The sequence below is a fragment of the Ornithodoros turicata genome, chromosome 9 (assembly GCF_037126465.1).
Source record: "Ornithodoros turicata isolate Travis chromosome 9, ASM3712646v1, whole genome shotgun sequence".
Classification (NCBI taxonomy): Eukaryota; Metazoa; Arthropoda; class Arachnida; order Ixodida; family Argasidae; genus Ornithodoros; species Ornithodoros turicata.
The window spans coordinates 2,261,192-2,280,130 of record NC_088209.1 but is presented as its reverse complement, the minus strand read 5'-3'; the positions used below and the strand labels follow the sequence as shown (position 1 = coordinate 2,280,130).

Here is an 18,939-nt window from a genome sequence, read left to right as displayed (position 1 = left end):
TTGCGTTGTGCCGTGTTTCGTCTCGGGACGTCACACGCGTATTGATCACCCACGGAACGTACGGCCAAAGAACTTGTGTGGTAGACTGGGGTGCTGGGGTTCGGAGGGGGCGCAAAGATCGGAGTGTACCCGCCAGTGCCAAAAAGTTGTCGCAGGCCGTGGCGCTCAACGTATAGACTCGAAATACTGGTTTGGATACAGTCGTTCTTGAGTGATCATTATCAATTTGTACGCGCCAACAACTCAGATTCCTAACTAATTCCTGTGGTGTCCGGAATCAGTATAAGGCACTTTACTTTTTCTTATTTATAGTAGCGGTCTACCGAAACATTTAAGAAATATTCGAAATATCTTTAAGTTTCGATGATTGGCAAGGTTTAGATGGGTTGGCTCTGCTCAAGTGATGTGAAGCTGGTTAAAGTCCACCATAGTTAATGGTATATTCACAGTTATATTTAGAGTTAGCCAGCCATATATCATGATAGTATCGGTGGTTTGAAAAACTATGGCGATACCATCGACATTCCGATTCACTATATAGTATACCCCAGGACAAGACGAGGAGGTTGGATGTAAATGCATTGATTTATATGCAACCTGCTATACGATGCATAATATCTCTACTGCTGAGCCACCCGCGGAAGCAGAAGACGCATTGAATGGTCTCGTGCACGTGTGCACGCAATTAATTCGGTTCTTCAGAAGCCAGTTGTTTAGAAGTCTGTCTGCGGTTTGATTCTTCATTTGCAAAAGCAAAATGGGTAAGTGTTCACGTGAACTCAAGCGAACTTCAATAGCTTAGAAACAGCGCCTCTGAGGTCCGCCACTTAGAGAAGGCTCACAACTACGTCCGTATACCGTTCCTTCTCACAATGATGTCAGGTCGTACGATGCGCTGACGTTGCGTTTTCAACACTTTTACTAAATCTCGATATGACTAGCGACGAGCAATCCGTGGGCTTAAAATTTCGTCACGGTCTCCAAAAATTTGTTTCATTTGTTCCTTTTTTTTTTTTTTTGTCGTCATTTAGACCTCCCTTCCACAAACATTTCTTGTGTCCGACCAATCTGTGTAGCTTATGACAATGTACAAGGTGGGTGTGTTTGATTGCGCCTTCGCATAAACAGTTTCGCAAGGGCTTGGCTATGTTCACTGCAGTCCTGGCATATGTAACACTAAAATTGTGACCACCCTTCTCGGCGCAAATGTGGTGTAATTTGGGCCTAAATCGTTTTGCACACCCCTGTTACACCCTTCTGGGCAAAAGAAAAGTTTGCATGGGGGCATTATATGGGTGTAATAGTTACGGAGCCTGATCGTGAGTGGGTATCTGTGGCTACTGGCGTGAAAAGGGTGTAACTGAGGAAACTGTTTAACATTGTCCTGGAATATGAATGCCGTGTACGCTGAGTCTAAATTTTCCCTCATACCAAAACCAGGCATTATCTTGATGGTGAGTTGACACTTCAAGGAGTTCCTTACCTCAGTGTTCTTTTGTGGATGTAATCAAATTAAACATAGACATCTCACCTTTCGTTTTGACTGGAAGGCGAGGAAGGCTATCAAACTTGCAGACGCGCGCAAGACCAGCAACTTACATAGTGTCTGTTTTCTCTTAGAAAGGAAATGCCATTCTAAGTGAACTTTTGGTTAGTTATACCATTTATGCGATGTTCCCAATTTATAACTAATTTTAAGCGCGTACATCCTTATATATCTGCATACCAGACATGCATATTAATCTGCATATTAATCCAATAAGGCACCGGTGCTGAATTGCAATTGGGAAAATTTGTCCACAATGCGTTACATTTTCATGTTATGCATTTACTTTCTTTGGTATGCATGATACACTCTCTATGGAAACAAAGCTGCACACGTAACGCCATTGTTTAAGTGTTGATTTACACCGAAAATAGAATCAGTTACGGTACCACTTAGTTACACCCCTGATGGTGTCAAATTAGCACATCTCTTGGAGGACGTACTTCCATCCTCTCATAGCTCATACCTGTAGATAGCTTTTAACTACCACACACTCTCTCTCTCACATCATCATCATCATCATCTCTCACATACTCACCGTAGTTTTGGCACTCTATGGCCTTTGTTGCCTTTGTGCCATTAAACCCATAATCTCTCTCTCTCTCTCTCACTTCCATCTTAAGGTGGTGATCTACACCAAAAACGTACGGTATCATCCAATTACACCCTAGAAGGTGTATAAAATTTTAGAGTGAACAACTACGTGTTTCTTTTCACGTAATGGGGACTGTGTTGATATGCTCCGCCTCACACCACCGTTGCCTAATTCGGACTTTTTGTTCCTTATTCCGAAGCTGTAAGTTCAAGTTCACATTCCTGAGCCAGTTTAGGGAAGTTGCTAAGTCACTTTTCACTGTGTTGCGTTATGCTTGGGAGTGAGAGAAGGGCCCGTAAAAGCACAAATAATCTTCATGGGTTCTGTACTGGCGCTTGTTGCGGCGGAAAAATTTCGAAAATGATCTCCAGATTTCTGCTTTAATTAGTGCAATTCAAATGCCGGTCGGTGCAAAGAGCGAATTGTCCTAGTTTGAGTTATAGTCAAGTAGTTGTGCCGAGTTTTATCGTACATATACATCGTTATTCCTACTGATCCTTACAAGAAGCAGATCCAGTCCCAGTTCCTATTTTTTAAAAACATGTTTACTCCAGGCCGCCCGGTTGGCGTAGTGGTAAAAATTGCTCGTGATCTGATTATACCGTATTTACTCATGTAATTGACGCACTCTAGTTTGTGGAAGAACGTATAGCACCACAGAGGGGATACGCTTGTTACGCGACGAAATTTCTGAGGCATTCGTTCTGTAAGGTGTCGTGGTTGTCATGGGGTGTACGTGCTGAACTTGGGTGCGTGAAAAACGCGGAGGAAAAGTAAGTGCGCGCCAAACTTGGGGATTGGGCTAATTACGCGAATAAAAATTGTTCATCAGCGCAATGTCTTGGGTAAAAGCGAAAACGCCAAAACGGCTGCAGTCTGACGTAAGACTTCTGCCGGTAAGAAAGCCATAAAGGGACATCTACCGAGTCCCTTTATGGGAGGCCTACCGAGTCACTGCGTTATTAGACACGTATCCGACTGCAAGTTACTTCATTGTAGATGTCATTATTTATTATTGCCTCGTTCTTCGGAGGACCAGTATAGAGGAACCACGTGAGGAAGCCATGTACGTAAAATATGGTCCAGCGTCGGACTGTTTGAGATGAATGTGGATAATGAACGACGTTCCTATACATTCGGTGTCTGTTTTATTGCGAGGCAAACACGAGCTGTCTCGCCTTGGCGGACGTGCATGCGATCAAGATAAAAATAAGGACTGTTTTGAGGCACGATAAGATGTACTCAGCAAGTTTTTGCCTGGTAACGGTGGCTCGACATCTTTCCTGAACAGAAACCGTTACTGATACTGATGTTACATCAGCGAAAGGACTGTCTATCGAATTCAACCAGAAATAATTGGCGCAGTGACTGTGAGCATTATACAACATTTAAAATAACGTTCTTTTAGCTTTCATTGTGGTCCAGTATGTTGCTGTAAACGCTGCACATAGAGCAGACAACCGAGTGAGCGCAGAAGCATTGGTCATTGTAATCATATCGTGTGCGTGCAAAGAAATCAGATCGAACGCATTGATTCGACGGATCGACGAACGAATGCTTAAGATATGATTACAGGCATGCGTTCAAAGTTAAAATAATAAGACCACCCTTGTTGAGGTACACAGGTAACAATTTAGAGGGCGTCGCCCAACACTTGGGGTTGTATACAGGGTGTCCCAGAAAACGTGTCATTGAATTGTAATAAAAATACTACGCCACCTAGAATCATGCGGTCAACAGCATTTGTTCTTATTAGGTTTTTGCCACCTTCTAATGTGAATGTCATGTACTCCAAGTTTAATTATGTAAATATTTGCGAACTGAACTCGGAAACTTGCCAAGTAAATGTCACTTTTTTACCCCATCAATATGAAGAGCTTGCCGAATTCACTCAAATTCATGATAATTCGCAGTGATATTCACGAGCTATCCCATCGGAAAAAATAGCCGAATATCATGCTTTTCGGAGCAACGGACCATTGCGCGTGATGACTTTTTGAGCGCAATCGCTCTCAGTGCGACGAAAGGAGGTTCCTAAGCCAGCCCACAGAGTGATAGTAGAAAAAGTAACAGTTCCTAAAATTGGGAGAGGGAAAGCATTATCCCAACGAAAGTTGGACGTGATAAGCCGTGTCTGTTTATCTCTTTCTGCGATGTCGGGGAGGGCTGGGTTTCCAACTTCCTTTCGTCGGACTGACAAAGATTGCGCTGAAAAATTCATCGTGCGCATTCTGTGCGACCTCCGTAGAGCATGATGTTCGGCTATTTTTTCCGATGGGATAGCTTCTGAATATCCCTGTCAATTATCATTAATTTCACTAAATTAGACACGCTCTTCACATTGGTGGGGTAAAAAAGTGACCTTTACTGAGCAAATTTCCGACTTAAGCTCGCAAAAATTTACATAATTAAACTTACGTTACACGACATTCACACGAGGAGGTGGCAAAAACCCAGTAAGAAGAAATGCCATTGACCACATGACTCTAGGTGGCGTAGTTTTTTTATTATAATTCAATTACACGTTTTCTGGGACACCCTGTTGAGGGTCTGTATATTAAATGACTGCATATTTGTCGTTCGCTGCAATGTATTTATGGTATCTGTACCGCCTATGTCAGCCCGAAAGGACAACTGCGCGCCACACTGATAACATTTCTTGGCTGACCTCTTTTGCAGCTGATATGTCGAGCATGTCGAGCATGTCAAGCATGTCAAGCATGTCGGAGATGTCTGGCATGAGCGGTAAGTCAGCTGAAGTATTTCTAGCTCATTGCGAATTTGATGGCTAGTCACGTGAGACGTTCGCAAAGAGCGTCACGCACAGTGCTGGAACACTGACTGTCTACTCGCTGTGGAAACTGTTGCTGACCAGCAAAATGTGGCTCCCTATGTTGGACGCACAATAGCGGCTCTACGGGGGAGGGGGGGAGGGATGCGAGCAGTGAAACGGTTACCGGTCACACCATGGATTCGCGCAGTTGCATCCTTATTAGCAAGCGGTAGTATACCGCTGATAACGTGGCCGTTAATTTAGCGTGCCTAGCGGAACCAATGACAGAGCTGGATGGTTGCGGTCTGCGCCGGGAACGTGGACGCCCAGTCGGTAATTAGTTTGCTGGAGCGCGAGGCTTTCAGAAATACCAAAGTTATAGGACAACTGACCTGCGTTCCGTAGCAGAAAGTTGTGACTTTGGGCAACGCAAAGGGGCATAGCCCTGCGCACGACGACACCGTACCGTCTGGAAGGAAATGGGTTGGCTGAACCAGCGATACGCAACATTAAGTTCTACATGACCGTCTACCCTGGTCACCGAGGAGGTTGGAAGGGTGCGTTAGAAGGAGCCGTGCACCACCATAACAGGTGACACACCGCAGCATTAGGTTGTAGTCTCCACTACGCGGTTTATCGAACTGCGCCGACGTTCCGGGCTTACCAGGAGTTGAGAATTGCAGACAAGATCCAACACAGAGAATGTCCACTGACAACTGAGATGGAGGCAGAATACAGGCGACGCACGAAGAGAAACTTCGACCGACTTCACAACAACTTGCTGCCGAAGCTGAAAGTAGACGACATGATACTCGTTCGGTATGGTTTGAGGGGCAGCCGAAACCCGTTCAAGGGTCCGTACCCCGTCAAGAAACTTGTCGAAATTGGGGGAAATCTGAAGGTCACCACCTATACTGGACCAAACGTACCGAAAGAGCGTCAATGGAAAACATCATACCCTACTATCCATGAAGGGATGTGAGCGACAAAGAGGATGCGGAAGCTCAATAAACGGTCCATCCAAGGAAACGGTTGTCCGGGTCTCTATACGGTAATCAGGCATGCTACATCTTTGTGTCCACCGGGCCGTATAACTTAAAGGTGAGCTATGCCGATATCCCAAATAGTCGAAACGGTTGAGATATTCTGAAAGCCCACATCCAGCTCTCCCCGAAATGCACCTTCGTCCTCCCAGTTCGGTACAGTACTACGTGAAAAAAAATAGATAATTCATTCCGAAACACACATGGGCGCAGCCATTTTTGTGACGTAGATGTACCCGAATGGGCATTGTGACGTGTACGAGCCTTCGTACTTGTCAGTGGATTCCAGCTACGGCTTCTCGCGGCTTCACGTATCTGTGCTTGAAGATGGCGGACAGCCGGGTTCCACCGTTCCGCGATAAGTAAACAGTGCAACAGCTGCGAACTCATTCGCGAATCAACCTCTGTACGATGTTGTGACTGGAATTCGGCGTTTGTGTTTTGTGAGCACGTACAATTTGTATCAAGTCGCATCTGCGTTAGCCCTTCTACAGCGCTTGCCCATTGTAGAGACTGACGTTTCGACAGCTGTTTTAGCAAGAAAATGCCGACAGCGTTTTATTCTTGCAGGAAAAAATTGTGCTATGTATGTGAGAAACCGCATGCTGCTATGGGACAAGTTTTACGTACGATTTATCAATATGCAACACCGTCTACGATGGTATGTAACGACGAGAGACGTAAAATGAAATACAAATCACATTTTAAACTTTTTGTGGGATTCTGTGCATTTTCCAGAAGCTTTCTTTGAATCACACACTCCCATGTCACGCTGCGTTGTGTAGCACGCTACAAACTACTGCATTTTATGTCTAACATCTGGATATGTTTGTAATGAGCATCGTAGCCAAAAACATGCACACGAAAGCTCCAGAAGCCATGTGGTTGCACACTATGCAGACGCAAAAGAAGTACCAGAGCACATATTGCCACTTAGAAATTGTGTTTTTAGAAATGTGGTGTCTGAAGAGTTAGGGCATAGCATAGATCCTAGAAATCAGGTGCACCTTATCCTTCTGTAGAGTGCCGTTTCTATTCATAACTCAGCCCATGGGGTGTAAAAGTGTTAGAGGCAATTATGTGACTTGTCGTCCTGGGTGACATCACTGGCCAGCCTCGGAATTAATTCCGTGCTCATGAATTATTGTACAAATCACTTTGTATTTAATATTGATCACGTAGGACATGATAAGCAATATGTAAATTGGAACCCCATCTGCAGCATTCTCGATCGCGTCTTACGTTAGAGATACGTTACCAAACCATTTGCAAAGTGCACTCTTACAGGGGCCGTGTAATATAAAATTTATATAAAATAAAAAATAAAATTTATAAAAAGAATTTATAAAAAATAAATAAAATGGCTTCTTAGAAGCATGCGTTAGCATACCCATTGCACATGAAGCACAATTATATATGCTTGGACATCATCTAATTAATCTTCTGAACCATATGTGTGGCCGCATACGAAGTTTTTATGCGCATGCTCTACCTTCCTATTCCTACATGTGCACACGAATAACAGTGAATATGTGGCAAGTGGCAAAAAGCAATGCTAGACTCTACCATCATTGTGCCCCTTTAACTTTTCCACATTTATGTCTGGTTAACAAGGGATATCTCACTAGAAAAGAAGACATTTGTGCATTGTTTTGCGAGCAAATAAATATATTTATTTACATTTTCCATCAATCAACTATGTTGTGACCTGGTGCAAATATTAATGTCAAGGAGGAAAGTACTTACAAATTATTCATATGTACTCAAATGCAGATATGACAATTCTTTTTTTTTGTACTTCAGCACAGTACACACTCTTAAAAATGAACTTCACCTCATAGCACGCTCCTAGCCAACCATTATCTCGAATGATATCGTTATCTGCCCTGATTTGTTGAAAACGGGGGGCGTACGCCATTTCTGTGACACTTATGCTGTTCATAATTGTCACAGAAAAGGCGTACGCCCCGTGTTTTCAACAAATCAGGGCAGATAACGATATCATTCGAGACAATGGTTGGCTAGGAGCGTGCTATGCGGTGAAGTTCATTTTTAAGAGTGCAGTTTCGAAATTAACAAACTGCACAGCATCAGCAGTATCTTAAGTATCTCAAGAGGGGAATCACATAAAGCTCCAATAATAGACTGTGCAAACAAAGCTAAAAACAAAAACAAAGTACCTAAAGAAAAATCTGAATAATCGGTTACCGTTGTGATATGTACTACTATGCACAGTTCATTAATGGAACATGTTATCTCATTGCATTGACTCCATGTGAGCTTTTTAGGTCGCTCTTTTCGTGTTTTTCTATGGTGTTTTTTGTTTTCTGTTTTTGCAATAGCAAGCATGGCCATAGTGAAACACAAGCAGCCAAGGACAGGATGAGACATCTACAAGGCGACAGCTGGCTCTAAACTGATATATTTATTAGCAGACCCTGGAATATACACATATATGCTGCTAAGCAAATGACAATTTAACCAATAGAATAACAGATAAGAAAAAAGGGTTATATACAGACTTGTACACGTTACCGAAAAAAACGAACTAAATACCGTTACTCGTTACAACGAAAAAAAAGGAACTAAATACGTTACCCGTTACCAAAGTAACAAAAGGAACGCGTTCCCGTTACTCGATAGTAACGAGTTACTTTTACGTTACCATGCTATTACAGAGCCACAACCATATCAAAATTGACACGTGCTTCATTTGGTCCGACAATTTCCATGGAATTTGCTTTGAAGAATAGTTGGCGCTCGAAATGGGCATCGGTTATTTTGGTGCGTTTGCTCGAGAGAGCCTCTGTGGCAAGACTGAAAAATTGCTGAGGAAAGGCATGGTTGCATCAAATACAACCACCTTTGTTTGATGCATGAGTTGGATGCGCCTGGTTAGTAGCGAGGCTGACTTTCCTTCTTTTCTTGTTCTGTGAATTCAACGTCAACAGCTGCTTTTATTCCCTTATTTTGGCACCACGGTTAGGAGGCTACACGACGTCAGCGCGATATTGTGCGTTTATGTTCTGATAAATATGTGATATATCTAATATGTTCTGATAAATGCTACACCAACGTCTACAAGCCGTTGTATAAGCTGGCTCTTTGCATAGCTAACCTTTCCTTTCTTTCAGTAAACATACCCCCCCCCCCTCCTGTTGTAAGCCATCAAACCAACAAAGGTTCTCGGGCCTCACAACACGGCATTTGCTCCACGAGGTATTCGATGGGTTCGTGGAAAGCAGTGCCTTTAACGTGTAATCCTCGATACGGTAACTGATACAGCTAACTAAAATATTGAAGACGCTTACCTGGGCACGCTTCTCCAAATTCGAATGCGACGAGTGAGATGCACTCGGTCATTTTTGTTTGGGAAGGGAAAGAAGACACTAAAATACTACACTCCCGTCACCTTTTTCCGCATTCACCCTGAACGTCTCGTCCAACCCAGGCCACACTTACGTGATTATCATCTGCGCCGTCTTACAATCCAACGAGTGATCCTCACTGGAGCTCACAAGTGTGGAGGCGGGAGCGAAAATACGGGGACTAATGTTTCTTCCTGGGATACGCTGGTAGGCCAATGACACGCGCGAGCTGCATGTAATAAACCTGGGATTTCGTAGTCCACGTCGGGTGGACCCAGTTTACAACAACACGGCGAATCAGCAGAGATTGACAGTGCCATCTCAGGATCCGAGTTTCGGCGAGCTTAGCTACTCTAGTATATCCATTGGCAGCTGCTGGGAGATAACGCCTACACCCACAAACAAATCCAGGGTATTTTTCCAAGAATGCTTTCATGGTCAATGACACGACCGGGAAGTTTTGCGGCATTCGTCATGTGAGTCACCTTAGGACCCAACAAAAGAGTGACTGTCGACCAGAGGCTCCCAGGAGCTGAACATCCAGGTCAGGTCACCTCGTGTTAGAAGCCTACGAGATTTCGGGAATTTCCACATACTAACTGACCATGTCGTCCATGTTGAAGCCGAGCGTAAACGAAGGAAAGGAACGAGTAACGTGAGTAACAAGTTACCGATTTTTGTAACTGAATACGTTATTAGTTACAATTTTTAGAAAAGTAACTAGGTCGTTACTTCGTTACCGAAAAAAGTAACTGGTTACTGGGTAACGAGTTACTTGTAACGAGTTACGTACAACTCTGGTTATATATCTCCTCCTCTCCTCATTCTATTTCACAGGCAGCCATAGTATCATTCTGAGTGTGTCCATGCGTCCCCTTTGAGATAACGTATCTCGGACAGAAGCAAATCCAACAGCGGACTGCTTACACATGCAACTGTCTTGGACTTCTCAAACCATTTGTTGTTTAACCGCTGCCTTGAGCTCTGTGTTCTGGAAATTTAGGCAGCATCCAGAGTCCCTGTAATGTGTTATGTTTCTCGAGGGCATCAAAACTCTGTCCTTGGCTGCCTGTGTTTCACTATGGCTCTCAGATACAAACTACCCCATTTCAACACAGTAGGAAACACAGATTTGTAAATAGCATATGTTGATTGCACTGTGCATACCCTCCATATAAAGGATCATAGTGGATTCTACATCTTGTGCGATAATGTCAGGAACACAAAAAAGCTAGATTTGAAACCACTCTTACGTCGTAGTAGTAGTATTTGTGTGAAGCTACGCAATTCCTGTCCTGCAAATAATTTAAACCATATGTTTCATCTGCCAGCGTGATGATCCCCTGAAAAGCAGTTCACACTTGGCCGGAACTACCGGTTCTGAAACCTATCCCTGACATGTGTAGCCGTCAGGGAGGAAACCCAAGGGCTGCGGTGAAAAAGACAAACACACACCGGCTATGTTGCTGCTCTGGCCACTGAAAAGAATATGTTCTAAATTAATACAACATGGCTTGACATTATATGCCGGCGAAAGCGAACCAATAAATTAGTAGTTAAAAGTAAATACATAAACACTTGCCATAACATGACAGTTTCTTTCCTGCATTGATGCGCTACCATTCAACCCACATAATGAGTGTACTGATTTTTTTTATATAGCATTACACGTCGTTGAAGCTAGGAAGCAAGCGAGTTGAAGATGATGCATGATGTAAAACCCCGAGACTTTGGATCACAAAGGGACGTGTTTGTGTCTGTCCCTAGTCTTTGGGTTTTACATCATGCATAACGTGCAGCTTTCCATTCATGCTTAATGGCCGTAGCAGTAATGCATGAAGGCCACTGCTAAGTTGTGTTGAGAAACACCACTTTATGTTTGACATGTCTAAATGAAACGTACCTGACCTGATCCAAATTAACCGTTCTGAGTCTGGAACACACAAAGAGAAAAACTCAACACACGCCACAACATTAACAGATAGGCAAATGAGCTGTGGTGAGCTCCACCTTGGGACAAAGTCAACAAGTAATTCACCAAAAGCCAATGAGTGCCTGAAATGTAACATCTCTGACTGGTAGCCAGGACGGTCAACGTTCAGTTCCTGGTGCAATCACTGACTGGCTTTTTCAGGAATTATTTGTTGAAGTTTCGATGTGCTTGAGAACATGAACCATTCGTCAACCATTGTGTCCTCATGAGGTGATGAGGGTTTGTCATACCAAAGAGACTCTTTCTGGCATGTGTAATTATGGTTGGTCATCACTGCAGAAAAAAAGAAGAAAAAAAGAAAAAGCATTTAATGACAAGAAATGGATAGCCATATTTACTTTATAATGATTGTGCACAACAGCAAGAAGACTTTCGCACAGAAGGCTGTACTTCTTGAGGTCTAACCTCAAGTTACAAAATTCCAGATATTATTGTTGTAATGACATGTTGTAAGGTGGAGAACAAGTAGAGTTATTGAGTTGTCGAGTTGAGTTGAGGGGGGAGTTGTACTCCCTTTTTATTTTATTATATATGATTGTATAATTATTTTTATGTCTGTACCAACCCTCGCTCTCTACATTACAACATGTTTTATATATTCTGGGATTTTGTAACTTCATGTTAGACATTAACAAGAGCAGCCTTGTGCACGAAAGTCTCGTCTCATTAAAATTTAGATGCTCTCGACAGTCTTCTTTCTGTTGTGAATCTCTATCGCAGCATACCTGCACACTGCTGTTCTACGTACTGTGACTTTGCATTAAGAGTATATGGACTTTCTGTAAAAAGACTACACAGTACTGCTCAGGTACTTTTGCCTATCGAACAGTATGTATGTATGCAGTATGCACACAGTATTTGTGCACCGGACCCACTAAAAAGTTAATGAATATGGCATTGCCCACGGTAATGCACCAAGTTTAACACGATTATTGTAGAATCCAGGTATTTCACCTTACATGTCAATCCAGTACCACACCCAGTGTGAAGTTGCGACAAATAGATAGTTTCTATTTTTCTTAGCTCTGAGAACACAGACAGTGGATTAATAAGAGTAGGCAATGTTAACATGAATTCTGTGCTATTCCTCAATTGAAGATTCACAGATAGTAAAGGCACCTTCCTCAATGGACGTTGATGACACTGAAATTTCTAAAATCGTTATCAGGGGCGACATCAGCTTCTGCGTGTCAGAAAGGATTGCGTGTCCAACAGTAATCCAGCTAACAGTAACAAAAATGTGCGAAAGACAAATTAACTGAACTAGTGTAACATACCTTCTACAGGGTGCCTCAGATAAATCCCCGGTCTGAATAATTCGGGAACGGCGCCGTCTATCGGGAAACTTTCTTTTTTGTTGCTATCTCTGAGATATCGTCCACCAGCCATGCAGTGTGAAATTGATGTGCGCACTTTCATTAATTAGCTAAAAATAAAAATCAATTACCCGGAAATGACAGCTTTCAAAGTACGCGTCCGACGGTACCGCGACATCTACGCCTCAGAGGAAAAAAAATCATCGAGTCTAGTCATTTTCGCGAGTAATTAATTAGTTTCGGTTTACACATTTCCCTCGCGTAGGACCGCAAACACAAGTTCTTTCACATTGTTATCCGCCTCGGAATTACGTGTTCTTCCGCATGTTTTGCAGCAGGGAGTGCTGATAGAAAAGTAACAGCCGCAGAACCCGCTTCGCCAACCTTCCTTCCTGTTTATCTGATTGATGTACAGTCCGCTCTATAGGGCCGTCGTGTAGTCGAGGTAACCCAAGCAGCACAATGTACTGAAAGTCGAGTGCAATAGGGGTGGACGGTATGTTTGTTATCAACGTTCTTTAGCGTTATGAGTCTGTTCAAGGCCTTCCACCTACCCGTCCACCCCTATTGCAAAAGCACGTTAACGTGCTTTTGTCGCGAAAACAAAGAATGTACGCACGAAACAAACAAGCAAAACAAAGGAGTGAAGCGGGGATTCTGTTGTTGTCCTGAGCTTTCGTACCATGAAATAACAAGCCATCTGACCAATTGACCTTCTATTCACTTCCAATCTCGAAGCGGGAGAAATTATGCGTATCATGCCATTTCCCCACTTGGTTTCGGCTCTGTAATGCATTATTCTCTGAATGTCCATAGACGATCATTGGACGATGTATCGACGGTGGTGTGACAGTGCAGAGAGCGATGTGCTCCTTATGCACCGCCACGACGTATTCTTGTGCTTGCAATCGCAATGAAGATTCGTTCTTTACTTATAATGAAGGCAACCTCTTAAGTTCAAACTACAAAATTAGGAAAACACAAATTTGATTGATTGCGGCACAGAAATCACAGGACGTGTTCAAAATACCTTCCTTCCGCGGCAAAGCACATACGGAGCCGCTTTTCACTAGATCGGACAAAGATATTTCGTCGAGGTAGTCTTGGACAACGTTCCCGAGCACTTCACCGATGTACCTATGTGAAGTTAGGTGCCCGTCAAAAATGTATGGGCCAATGACGTTGTCACCATGAATGCCACACCGGACATTAATTGACTATTGCCACTGGTGCTTAACATGCAGCAGCCAGTACGGGTTAGTAGGATCCCAGTAGTGCCGATTCTGGGTGTTGACATTTGCGTCCCGCCCAGATCGCGATTCTGCCGTAGTCTTCTGCCCGTTCCGCGCAGATGGCTCTCTCGTATGGGGCGTGATGAAATTGCCGTAGATACACTGCACTGTACATATCCAAACTTTCTGCAGGGGAATTTAGAGGCCTATTGGGATGGCGGAAGGGGCTCCGGGGGCTACTCCCCCCCCCCCCCCCAGATATCCTCAAGGGGCTTAAATATTCCCCTGCAGAAGGAGCGCGAGCTATGACGGTTCGATGGTAGTACTTCACACACGTGAATTCGCTTTGTGTATTCCATTTCACGTAAAGGCTCACCGTGCCAGAGCTCGAAACGGGATACAAATCCGCAGTGCATGTAAGAAGCGCCGCATTAACCTGTGCCGAGGACAAAAGCGTCTGCTACTCATTTTCTTTTCTTTATTTAGACTAGCTCGAGTTTGAGGGACGTAGGCATGAATTGAAAGTGCATGGTGGTTGTTTCTCGGCTGGGGGAGGGGGGCACCGTTTAGCAGGTACCCAATAAATTCCGTACGTTGTGACGACCCTGGTGAAGTCAACTTTGTCTTGGCAATGATGTGCTGATTTCACTAAGGTGTGCACACAGTGAGACTGGCCTTGATCAACGCGATCTGCCAGCACCTGACTTCGTACGTGGCATTGATAGGGTAGGATAAATCGCACTTTATCGCACATGTGACACTGATATGTCTTCTTGTTTTCATTGAGCGCAACTTCCCAAGTAGCACAATGTACTGAAAGTCGAGTGCAATAGTGGTGGACGGTATGTGTCTTATCAATGTTCTTCAGTTTCACGAGTCTGTTCAAGGCCTTCCACCTACCCGTCCACCCCTATTGCACTCGACTTTCAGTACATTGTGCTGCTTGGGTTTGGTTTGGAGGCAATAAAAACCCCAGAATATTGCGCCATGTCAAATGTCAAGATATGGGTTCCTACGCCAACGAAGAACGAGTGGACATGATCCTGGCCTTCGGGGAATCTCAAAGGAGCGCATCTTTGGCTGCAACAATTTACGCCCAGAGGTTTCCCCAGAAGCGCCACCCGGATCATAACACAATATTATCCGTCTACAGAAATTTTTCAATCTACGGCACCTTCGTCAAGCCCCACACGAGAGAGCCATCTGGGCGGAACGAGCAGGTCACGTCCAGTGTTCTCGAACATATCCGCGATCATCCACATGCAAGTGTCCGTTCCACAGCAGCTGCCCGTGAAGTGAGCCGAGCGACAACATGGCGCATATTGAAAAAGGCCGGTTGACGTCCTTACCATTCCAAATACATCAAGGACTCATTCAGGCTGACTACGCCATGCTAGAGGGCGACGAGGACTTTCTATCAAAAGTCATATGGACCAATGAAGCGCGATTTGGGCGCGATGCAAATGTCAACACCCAGAATCGGCACTACTGGGCTTCTACTTACCCGTACTGGCTACTGCCTGGTAAGCACCAGTGGCAGTGGTCATTTAATGTCTGGTGTGGCATTCATGGTGACCGTGTCATTGGCCCATGCTTTTTTGACGCACACCTAACTTCACATAGGTACGTCGGTGAAGTGCTCGGGAACGTTGTCCGTGACTACCTCGACGAAATGCCTTTGTCCGACCGACGCGGCGTCTGGTATCAGCACGACGGCGCCCCAGCTCATGCATCGCGGACGTCCTGCCTATGGTTAGACTCCGTTTCCGGAGACAAGTGGATAGGCGCAACAGGTCCTGTTCCCTGGCCAGCCCGATCCCCTGACCTGACTCCTTTGGACTTTCTTTTGTGGGGATACATAAAGGACAGTGTACGACACCGATCCAGCGATTCGGAAAACTTGAGGCGAAGGATCGAGGAATGCTGCACACAGATAACCGTTGAGCAGCTACGAGAAACCGTGGAATCAATTGAAAAGCGGCTCCGTATGTGCCTTGCCGCGGAAGGAAGGCATTTTGAACACGTCCTGTGATTTCTGTGCCGCAATAAATGAAATTTGTGTTTTCTTAATTTTGTAGTTTCAACTTAGGAGGTTGCCTTAATTATAAGTAAATAACGAATCTTCATTGCGGTTGCAAGCACAAAAATACATCGTGGCAGTGCATAAGGAGCACATCGCTCGCTGCGCTGTCACACCACCGTCGATACATCGTCCAACGGTCGCCTATGGACATTCAGATAATATGGCATTACAGAACCGAAACCAAGTGGGGAAATGGCATGATACGCATAATTTCTCCTGCTTCGAGATTGAAAGTGAATAGAAGGTCAATTGGTCAGAAGGCTTGTTATTTCGTGCTACGAAAGCTCAGGACAACAACAGAATCCCCGCTTCCCTCCTTTGTTTTGCTTGTTTGTTTCGTGCGTACATTCTTTGTTTTGGCGATAAAAGCACGCTATCTCGTCTACACGACGGCCCCGTAGAGCGGACTGTACACTCTTAAAAATGAACTTCACCGCATAGCACGCTCCTAGCCAACCATTATCTCGAAAGATATCGTTATCTGCCCTGATTTGTTGAAAACGGGAGGCGTACGCCTACCGTTTTCAACGAATCAGGGCAGATAACGATAATAACGATTCGAGGTAATGGTTGGCTAGGAGCGTGCTATGAAGTGAAGCTCATTTTTAAGAGTGTACATCAATCAGATAAACAGAAAGGAAGGTTGGAGGAGCGGGTTCTGCGGCTGTTACTTTTCTACCAGCACTCCCTGCTGCCAAACATGCGGAAGAACACGTAATTCCGAGGCGGATAGCAATGTGAAAGAACTTGTGTTTGCGGTCCTACGCGAGGAAAATATGTAAACCGAAACTAATTAATTACTCGTGAAAACGACTAGACCCGATTATATTTTTCCTCTGAGGGGTGTGTACTCAAGATCCCCAATGGTGTAGTAGATGTCGCGGTACTTTGAAAGCTGTCATTTCCGGGTAATTGATTTTTATTTTTAGCTAATTAATGAAAGTGCGCACATCAATTTCACACTGCATGGCTGGTGGACGATATCTCAGAGATGGTAACGAAAAAGGAAGTTTCCCGATAGATGGCAGAGTTCCCAAATTATTCAGCCGGGGGATTTATCTGAGACATTATGTATACCAGACAGTGAAGCTTGTAACACCCCATCCACAGGAACCAGTGTCCAGACAGCAAAAGTGATTGAACTGGCAGATAGCAGCTAATCGGAACGGCGACCTTTGTTTTCCACCCTGAAAGCACAGGTTGTAACTTTGAGGGCAGATTTAAAAGTGGTGTCAAGATGTCTGCATGCGAGCGCACATGAAAAGTTCAGCATAGGTGAATACTCAAATTATAACATTACATTGTCATACCTGTTGGTGGAAGTAGACTGCAACTGACGTGTCAGCAATTTCTCGCACCAGATGCAAGCCAGATCCTGCTTCATTTCCGCCTTCAGCGTGCACCTGTGATAATTCAGAAGTTAGGTTGTCAATACTATTGTGTTGTTAATCGTGGTTATATCGGAGTAGGTGCAGTAGGACAGCTGCACAATCGATTCATTAAGCTTGCTACTTTTTATATCTGACCCTCGACTTACCTTTTTTGCTCTCGTTTTTTTGCCTTGATCCTCCGTGGCACGTTCAAAATGTTTTGCGTCGGGCACCTCAGATTTCCATCAGACGATTTCGTGCCAAATTGCCTGTGGAGTCGCGCGTAACCTATGATAACATTCGCGGGCGAAATCCTTGCAGTGGAAATTACGTAACTCTTGAATGCTCCGATGAATTGTTCTAACAGCGTAGCACCGTCGCATCTACGACAACTTCGCTAAGCCATATCACGTATCATATCGCTCAAGCACATAAACGGCAAGGTCAGAACAAGGAAGTGCACTTTCCAGACGACGCCGTGCCAAAAAATACTCACATGCTTTGTTTCCTGCTTAGCAATAACATAACAGCTGTTCGCTTACGCACGATGCACAGAGGACGAAACGAAAGAAGCCAAGCGGTCAAGCCAAGACTTCATGCCAAGCCAAAGACATATAAACCGAGAGCAGTGACGTCGGTGCGCCAGTGCGCAGGGTTTGCCGACGGTCTGACGGGCGGGCTTGAGAACTACAAAAAATGTTTTCTAAAAAACTACGAACAGTTGGACCAGGATATTTCGCACACATATTCAGTCTTCGCTAACGAACACACAGAGAGTATCGCTCAGTTCTGCGGCACTTCAAAATCGGCATATCTGACCTTTAACCGTAAAAGTGGCGTCCATGCTGCTCTAATTTGTTGCAAAAAAAAACTGTAGTAGCAATGGTACTGCGCAACATCGAACTCAATGTAAGGTTACACTACAATGCATCTATATGGTCTGCGGTTCCTATGCGGCACTAAGTTACATAATGGGATTCAGAGTGGTGATCAACATTATTGCGTCATGGGCTGAGGGTCGTTGAGCCCTTCAGGTCATATGACTCCACGTAGTCCGTGTTGGCGTGACAACACACTGCAAGTGAGGTCACGCTCTGTGATTCACAACTCACATAGGAGTGCCAGGAAATGCAGTGCCAAGGATGCTCCTCAGTAGGTCGGGGGCTTTATATTTGATAGTAACACCTGCCAGTACTAACATTCTAGTAATCCATTTCATTTCCTGAATCCTCTGTGTTATAGGAATTTCCACAACCGGAGGTGCTGAAGAAAGTAAGTACGTCGTATTTGGAGTAGTTTGCAATCATTTCCATCAAGGTGAATTTGAAAACAAAAATATATCGAACGAATTAGTTTGGAATCGAGTGGTTTCTGGCGCGCCGTGAAGAGTACTAACTCCTCCCCCGGCTGCTATATTTTTAACGAACTGTACCGGGACTAGGAATAGAAGGTGCGACGTCCATCGTGCTTGAATATATATTCATCACCGTATCATACCTCCATAACGATGTACTGGGCTAGTGCTAGGTTCCCGCATCATGCCATGCACATACATTTCAGCAATTTCGAGGGTGCAGGCAGATGTCGAGTTGAGACAAGCGTTAACGAATCCCAAATCAA

General features: G+C 44.3%; 1 long non-coding RNA gene across 1 annotated transcript; it reads left to right on the top strand.

Moving 5' to 3' along the window:
- The first annotated feature begins 676 nt into the window (after window positions 1–676).
- On the top strand, window positions 677–18,600 carry LOC135367863 (uncharacterized). The gene is made up of 3 exons (XR_010414558.1): window positions 677–761; window positions 4,821–4,886; window positions 18,562–18,600. It is a non-coding gene; the product is annotated as an uncharacterized LOC135367863 (long non-coding RNA).
- The last annotated feature ends 339 nt before the right edge of the window (window positions 18,601–18,939 follow it).